This window comes from Grammomys surdaster, unplaced genomic scaffold (assembly GCF_004785775.1).
Source record: "Grammomys surdaster isolate TR1022 unplaced genomic scaffold, NIH_TR_1.0 372, whole genome shotgun sequence".
Taxonomy (NCBI): Eukaryota; Metazoa; Chordata; class Mammalia; order Rodentia; family Muridae; genus Grammomys; species Grammomys surdaster.
The window spans coordinates 6,578,542-6,587,653 of record NW_021604791.1 but is presented as its reverse complement, the minus strand read 5'-3'; positions in this window follow the sequence as shown (position 1 = coordinate 6,587,653).

Here is a 9,112-nt window from a genome sequence, read left to right as displayed (position 1 = left end):
TGGAGCTACAGGAATAGATGATGGTGGAGATACAGGAATAGATGATGGAGCTACAGGAATAGATGATGGAGATACAGGAATAGATGGTGGAGATACAGGAATAGATGATGGTGGAGCTACAGGAATAGATGATGGTGGAGCTTCAGGAATAGATGACTTGCCTCTGAAATTTAACAGTGAAAAGAGAAAGTGGAATAAAAATTAATAATAGCAATATATAATAATATAATGGCAATTTAATAATTATAATAGTCTTACAGATTATCCCAACTGGTTAAGATGTGTTTTCTCTACAAAGGAAAGATAGGAAACCATAAGACTTGTGCATGTGCCCTAAAGTCCCCCTTGGAGCCTGCCTCCTCTGGTAAGATGTGTCTGTGGTTCCGGTGGGGGTTACCAGTGACAATGCTTTTATTCTACTTTCAGCTTAGAGCCCCACCCCCACTCCGACCCCCACACAGCTCTTGGGGTCTCATCTGCATCTGCCTTTCCCAGAAACTCTCCTGAGGAAGGCAGGAGATGGAAGATCAGAATTTCTGTATTTGAAAGGGTGTGGGGAGGTAGAGGAGGAAGGGAAGGAAATCACTGGTGTCCCCTTTTCAGTGTAATTTCATATCTAGGCACGTCTAGAATAACGGTCTCCTGACCTGAAGTCCAGACCATCCCTGCTGTGCCCTGCTGTCTGTAGAGGAGGAGAAGGAGGGAAGTATCACTTTTCAGGTCGTGCTGTCCACTGAGAGTCACCAAAACCCACAAGTGTCACCTGTTGCTAATGAGAAAGGGTGAGGGCTGGAGTCACTCCAGCTGTTAAAGGCTAGGCTCACAGCCAAACCATCACGAGTGGGCTGAGGAGCCTGGTTATAAAGGGACCACGCCTGCCTAGGAGGTTCTGCAGATGGAAACCTCATCCCACCTGACCAGGAATTAACAGGCCATGAGTCTCCACTCCGGGACAGAAGACTCCGAGTAGCTTCCTTGTATCTGTTACACTCTGTTCTCAGCAGCCAGGTCACCGGTATCCTGGCTTGTAGGAGGAAATGAATCCTGTGGATGTGGCCTCCCGGGCTTCCTGAGTGTCCTGATTCTCCGTGGGGTGGTCCTGTGACCGTGGGCTGTGCACCTTGCATTCACCACCTTCCGGGGTGTTCTCCTTCAGCCGTCCAGTCCAGAATTTTTTTTTTTGTTTTTGTTTTTTGGCCTTGTGCTGTTTGTGTCTGCTAATGTGTTGCTTCTTTATTACTGACCTTGTGCTCATGTTTGGAAAAACTACCCAGATGTATTTATTAGTTTCTTTTAGTTAAGTTTTTTGGTCAGTGTACAAAGTCGCGACTTCATTGTGGCATTATTACTGAGATTCTCACTCATACGAATTCACCTTCTTCTTTAGATGTAGGGGGCTGGTTAGGTTTGGTTATTGGGTACTAGGGACTGAACCCAGAATTTAACATGTGCTAGGCAAGTGCCATCTCACTGAACTATACCCCAGCGCTCTCTCTCTCTCTCTCTCTCTCTGTAATATATACACACCAAGTATTATTTAATCATTATTGATTTTGAAACAGGGTCTCACTGTTACCTAGGCTAGCCTTGAACTTTCTCTGGAGTCTAACCTGGCCTCCATCCATACCACATAGCTCTCAGGGGATCTTTCACATCTGCCTCTTCCCAGATGTTCTGCTTGGGAAGACTGGGGATGGAGGGACAGGATTTCTGTGTTCTTTCTGGCATCTGGATCACCCTTTCGTCACATCCTTTGTAGCTGATATTACAGGCACCACACCCAACCAAGTCCACCTTGCCCGGCTTCCGTTCTTGAAGCACAAACTGTTTTAAGCGTTCTTTTAGCTGCTTCTGTGGGCATGAGAAGGGACTTGAGTAGACACGGCTTCCAGATGGAAGCTCCTACCAGAGGATGTTTGTTCTTGTTTTGTTTTTTTGTTTTTGTTTTTGATCGCCATTTTTTATTAAATATTTTCTTTATTTACACTTCAAATGTTATCCCCTTTCCCCATTCTCCTCCCCTGAAACTCCCTATCCCATGCCCTCTCCCCTGCTTCTATGAGAGTGTTCACCCACCCACCCACTTCCACCTTCCTGCCTCAAATTCCCCTACCCTGGGGCATTGAGCCTTCACAGGATCAAGGGCCTCTCCTCACATTGATGCTTGACAAGGCCATCCTCTGCTACATATGCAGCTGGAGCCTTGGGTCCCTAAGGGGGCATCTGTAATTGCTGCCTTGACAGTCAGTGGGCATCTGTGGAGCTGGTTTTGTTCTCCTAACACCTTAATGCTTATCAGGATACATACAGTAGGAGACTTACCTGAGGCTTCCTACGCACTATTTTGTCTAAACGGCAAAAAATTTAAGAAAAAAAATAGAGTTGAAACTTTTAAAACATACATTAGTAGTATAGTCAAATATGGTGTGCGAATCTGCCTACACGTTAAAGTTTGTAATAATTTGTAAAAATAAAAAAAGATAAAAATAAAAATCTTATTTACAGTTGGGCATACACCTCTAATCCCAGCACTCAGAAGGCAGAGGCAAGTGAATCTTTATGTGTTCAAGGTCACTTCTGGTCTACAGAGTGAGTTCTAGCACAGCCAGCCAGGGCTACAAAATGAGAAAATACACACACACACACACACACACACACATACACACACACACACACATATATATATGTATATGTATATGTATATGTATATGTATATGTATATGTATATGTATATGTATATGTATATGTATATATGTATTAATAAGCATCATGACACATGCCTTAATCCCAGCACTTAGGAGGCAGAGGCAGATGGATCTCTGAATTCTGGGCTAGCCTGGTCTACAGAGCAAGTTCCAGGACAGCCAGGGCTAAATAGAGGAACCCTGTCTCAAAATACAAAAAGAAAAGAAAGAAAGAAAGAAAGAAAGAAAGAAAGAAAGAAAGAAAGAAAGAAAGAAAGAAAGAAAGAGAAAAGAAAAGAGAAAAGAAATTGAAAATTGAAATACTAAATTTGAAATTCATTTCAATTTTTGTGTATACACACACACACACATTCAGAATTCCAGCGTCTATATCACATGACAATTTTATTTTTAATGTTTTGAGAAACTACCCTTTCATTTTCTAAAGCAACCATACCAATTTACAATCCCACAAACAATGCACAAGAGGTCTACTTTGACGCCCTTGGCAGCACTGATTTTCTGTGCTTCTCTTGGTGGCCATCCTCATGGCTGGGAGACAGAGTCTTAGCATGGTGTGCTTGCGTTTGCTGAGATTAACGGTGCTACGTCCTCCCACGTGTACATGGGGCTGCTTCTCTTCTTTGGGGCAGTGTCTATCAAAGTCCCATTTAGAAAACTGGATTGTTTGTCTTTTTGTGACTCAGTTAGAGGTGTCACAGTGACACATCAGAATGGAAGTCTGTAACACCGGAATGTTCTTGAGGCTGTGTGAACCGGAGCTGTCATGTTGTCGATGGGGATTTGATAAGGGACAGCCACATTGCAAAGATGCCTCGCTGTTTCTTAGAGTTAACCACCCACTGACCTAAAGCTGAGCGGTTTCACTGCTAGCGTAGGGCATTTTCCCCAAGAGAAGTCAAAATACGTGTTTGTAAAAAGCTGATAGAGAAAGGGAACAGCTTTTTCAGAAATAGCCCTGAATGAAGACAAACGTCCAGCCACAGGAGAAGATATTGCAAATGTGGTGTTTTCATGAAACTAATATCTATCAGCAATTAAAAAGATCAAACTGCTGACACACTTAACAGTACAGACGACTCTCAGAGACAGTGTCCTGGGTGTGTTTGGCCAGACAGACACAAAGAGCGCACTGTGTGTGCCCGCTACATGAAGCTTAGGAAGAGGTGACTGTGCTCATGGAAATGACTGTATTCCCAGAGGGGCATGGAGTTAACTGACAGGGTCATGAGGGAACTTTCTGGAATCATAGATGTGTTCTATGTTTTCTTGATGGTTCTAGAGTTGGGCCTTTTATCAGAATTGTACCGAAATGAGCCAGGTATAATGGTGCACATTTTTAATCCCAGAGCTCTGGAAACGGAGGCAAGCAGATCTCTGTAAGCTCAGGCCATATGAGTTCACATAGCAAGTTGGGGGGGGGGCAGAGTCACATGGTGAGACCCTGTCTCCAAAACAATAACAATAATATATCAAATGAGCTACCCTACAGCAGTACTTTTCACTGTATGTAAATCTTACCTCAAGTTTGAAAAACGGCTGTTTTTATAACCTCGTATTAATCTTTAATTATTTCAGAATAATTCATTTTGATAGTACTCTGATTTATTTCCATTGGTTGAAAGTTCTTTAGACCTGCTTTATGAACTATCTGTGTTAATTTCTGTAAGTGAGTGACTTGTACTTTGAAAAAATATGTGGTCACAGTCTTATGTGGATGGCTAAGAGTTGTGCAACTGTCACCTTTGTACCCTTTCTGAGTTTGCTTTGCCTTTTTTTATTTGCTTGTATTGTAAGCTGCTAAGTGGTATATGTTACAGTCTTTTACAGGCTTTATAAACTGGAATGTGTCAATCAATCATAGCTTCTTTAAAGACCAAATCCTTATCTGTGGTTCATGCTAGAGTTTGTTTTGCTGCTGCTGCTTCTTCTTCTTCTTCTTCCTCCTCCTCCTCCTCCTCCTCCTCCTCCTCCTCCTTCTCCTTCTTCTGCCTTCTCCTCCTCCTCCTCTTTCTTTTCATGACTCCATATCCTGGTATTGTCTCATCATTGTTGGTTTGCTCGTTCATTTATTTTGTGTGTATGAGTGTTTGCCTGCACATATGTCTGTGCAAATCTGCATGAAGTCCCCAAAGAGACCAGAAGAGGACAACAGAACCCTTGGGACTCAAGTTATGGATGGTTGTGAGCCTCCATGTGGGTACTGGGAATAGAAACCAGGTCCTCCAGAGGAGCAGTTAACCACTGAGCCATCTCTCCAGCCCCTTGCTTCATCATCGCTGACTGAATGCACCACTTTATGCATAAAACATCCTGGAGACTGTAGGTGGTTTCTGTGGGTTTTCTTTGTTTTGCTTTCTCCCAAGGCCCTTTCCTTTGGCTTCTGACAATCATGCTGTCAAAGAGACTGGACACCACGGTGACATGAAACTAAGTGGACACTTTTGGGGTTTTCGTTTGAGCCATGTGTTTGTTTGTTTGATTTATTGATTGATTGACTGATTGATTGATTGATTTTCACCAGCACTCTTTCAGCAGCAGTGGCGGCTTCTAAACTATAGCTGTCGTTCCCAAGCACCATGTAGCTACCAAGAGCTCTGTTAACCTGTCAGTGCTGTTTGCTCTGTGTGTGTGTGTGTGTGTGTGTGTGTATGTATGTGTGTGTGTCTATGTATATGTTTGTGTGTATATGTCTGTGTGTGTGTTTATGTATGTATGTTTATGTGTATGTGTGTATGTGTCTGTGTGTATATTTGTGTCTGTGTGTATGAATCTGTGTGTGTGTGTGTGTATGTGTGTGTGTGTGTGTATACACTCTTGCATACCAGGATTACAGACATATACCACCATACTCAGTTCTCCCCATCAGTTTAAACACAATTTGAGATGATTTTTACCTGAGTGTCTAGTTGCATTCTGTCAGAAGTTAGTCTGATATGAGTTAGTCCTTCATGGCCAGGAGCTGAGAAGTCTCCCCTGCACAGGCAACTCTACCGACCCATCTGGAGTGGTTTCTTGTTGTTTCTGTCCTGTTTCACTGGGTTTGCAAAGAACTACATCAAAACTGAGCTTTTCCTCTCAGCATGTTCCTCTCAGTTCCCAGTTAAAACCCACCACTGTATGTCACAGCTGTTACCCAGGCAGGGCTGGGGTGCATGTCCTACCCACAGGAAACGTTAAATCTGAATGGAATTTGAGTGAAAAGATAAAGATGGCCTCCCTCTGGGGAAAGAGATAACCTGGCGGGTGCCACCGTCCCACTCTCCTCTGGCTGTTCCAGTTGTAGCTAATGTCCCGTGAAGAGGAAATGTAAAGATGCGATGTATAGGAATTCAAGAGTCTCAATAGTCATTGGTGTGGTTCTTTTGGTCCTTAAAAACGGAAGTTTCTCATAAATACGCTTAAAGCCATACAATACATATAGGATAAGCTATGAAATGCGGTATTGCCTGAACCTAACTGAAAGTCTGGCAAAGCAAGCAAGCGAAGCCCACCTCTTTTTCCTGACTTTAGTCAGGAAACAGAAAAGAGAACCATGCTAACGTCTTCTGAAGCGAGGATGAATGAGGTAAATTGTGCCTTCTGTTTGCTCTTTTCTCCACAGTTCCCAAGAGCTGTGATTCCCCGGCTGTCTTGGTGCTGCACCCTGGTTCCTGACGCACCTCGAGGTGGGTCCACCTTTTTTACAAGAAGAAAAGCTTGGTGGTGAATTATCCAGCAACAATAGGAGTTGCGTCTGTTCATAACTGTAAGTCCCCTGCGTAGAGCACTGGCTGGGAAGTTGCTTGTGGAGAAAATACTGGAGAATGTTGTGTGTGTGTGTGTGTGTGTGTGTGTGTGTGTGTGTACACATTCGACTGTAAAAGGGACAGGATGCCTTCACTAAATATGGACTTTGGCGATCTTTGTCACCTACGATCTTCCAATTCTAGAATAGGTTTTCTGCTCTCCTACTTAGCAGCTGAATGAACTTGAACAAGGTGCTGACAGTCGCTGAATGTCAGCTCTTTGATTAAACGAACAAACATCGCAAGAGTCTTTGTAAACTGGAGGGAGGGTGCATATAAGTGGGTGTCACTGTTATGTTTATTGGCTTTTTCCTGTTACTCCATTCTGTGCTGTAGGAAGATGCCTTCTGTCTCGTGGTGATTTTTGGATCATTAGAGAACTCTGTGGTTCAGTACTCAGTACTCACCTTCTGAGTGATGGGCCTGGGAGACAGTCCCCACCTGCCTCCCTCCCAAGAATAGTCATTCTGCTCTTGACCTCGTAAAAGCTGAGGGAAAAGAGGAAGTTATGGTCAATGTTCCTTATGGCATGTGTTGTGTATTGAAACACCTGATTACACTTAGTTTGTGCCCCAAGCCTGGTCGGATAGTAGTTACACCTGTCATGGAGTTTCTCCCCAGGGATGGGACCTCTGAGGGAGTCACGTTCCAGGCAGAGGAATTGGCAATCCAAGCCTGGGAGGAAGGAGCGGAGTTTGCATGCCACAGGTGTAGCCAAGAGCCGGTGTGCTGAGACGGGCTGAATGGTAGTAGGGAGAGAGTGTGGAGAGGCTAGGTCAGGTCCAAAGACAATAAATACATCTCCGTGGTTTAGATTCTACCTTAGCTCTTTTTCTATGTCTGCAACAGAATAAATGGGCCTGGGTAATTACAAGGTCCAGGCACATGCCGCTGGCATCTGGTCAGAGCCTCATTGTCTCATACCACGGAAAGAGAAAGGGCACAGCACAAGAGAGGGCCAAACTCCCAATAAGCCACACTACAAGAGCATCTGTACACAGAAGTAACATCTGTTCACTCTTGAAGGCTCAGTTCCTTGTGACCAGGGAGGTCCTCACATCCCAACACTATTCCCCTCAAAACTAAGCGTCTAACACCTGAACTCTGAGGCACATGTTCAAACATAGACAAACAGTCAGTTTCTCTGCTTTCTTATCAATGTAACTCGGAATTCTAAGTGTATTTCCTCCACGGTTAACATACACGCAGCTGTTCGTGCACAGTAAATAAGTAAATTAGAGCTCCGTCACCATACTAGCTTTCTGGGGGATGCTGTAACCAAGTGCCAAGACTCAGTGGCTGAGAACAAGAGAAGCTTCCCACTTCTGTGGTGTTGTCAAGCCAACCTCTAGTTAGGTCCATGCTCCAAGCAGACTCGCAGTGGGAATTCCGTCCTTCTCACTTCCCAGCTTGTGGTCATTTGGGGCAAGCTTTGACTGTCCTTGGCTTGTGGCTGCAGCATTCCAACTCCTGCCTCTTTCATAGGAAAATGTTTCTGCACATGTCTCCACATGGCATCCCTGTTGAACTTGTGTTCACTGGCCATCTCCCCCTTTCTTACAAGGACACACCAGATATCGGATCAAAGGCTCACCCTACTTGGCTGCAATACCTTAACTGGTTACTTGTGCAGCAACCCTGCTTTAAAATAAGGCTATTTTCTGAGCGTGAAGGGTCAAGCCCTCACCTTATTTTTAGGAGAGGGGACCTAAGTTTAGTCCGTCACAGCCACCTTTGGTAAAACAGTGCCGTCCTCACAGGACAGGCAGAGGTGCCATCTTGAGAAACCCTAGTGGCTTGCCAAAGGACAGACTCAGTAATCAAAAGGTCCAAGCCAGTGTGGACTCTGCCTTGCCACCCACGTGCCATTGATAACAGGTTACAGCTGTCAGGGACCTCCCTGTGGAGAACAGGAGTTACACAGACACAGTGTTGCAGTTCATCTGGATTATTCAACTCAATCTCAGGTTGGCTCCCCCTCCTCATCCGGTCAAAGGGAAGACTCTCCTCATCCGGACCTCACTCCCTGCTTGGTTTTCGCCTCCGGTCCTGACAAATACTGAGGACAGATGCTTTCTTTCTTTTTTTTTTTTTCTTCCCCTTTTAGGAGCTTTTCCAGGAAAATAATACTGCAATTTCTGTGGTGCGTAGTACACTTAGTGAAAGGAACACAATTTTTTTTCTCATGAAACAGGAAAAATTTGCACACATGCACACAAACACACACACAGCACTCTGAGTCACTTGTTTAGTACACTCGAACCAGGGTTGTTCTGAAGCATTGAGAGTGCATTTTACTTCTCAGTGCGTTTAAGAGCCTCGTAAGCACGAAGCTGGTCTAGCCATTTGTGAGTGCGAGGCCGTACCAGGAGTGGTAGATTAGGTAATGTCTCGAGAGAGATGCCTGCAAACGGAGAGCTACAACCAACATGGACTGGAGTACTTCCCATGCCTGCGAGGACACATGGCTAAGAATGGTGTCCCAGCCAAAGGCAGTCACATCACAGGAGTGTCTAAGTCTGTCAGGATTGTACCTGCTTAATGCTGTTTTCTTTTTTTTCTTTTTTTTTTTGGGGGGGGGGTGGGTTTTTTTCGAGACAGGGTTTCTCTGTGTAGCCC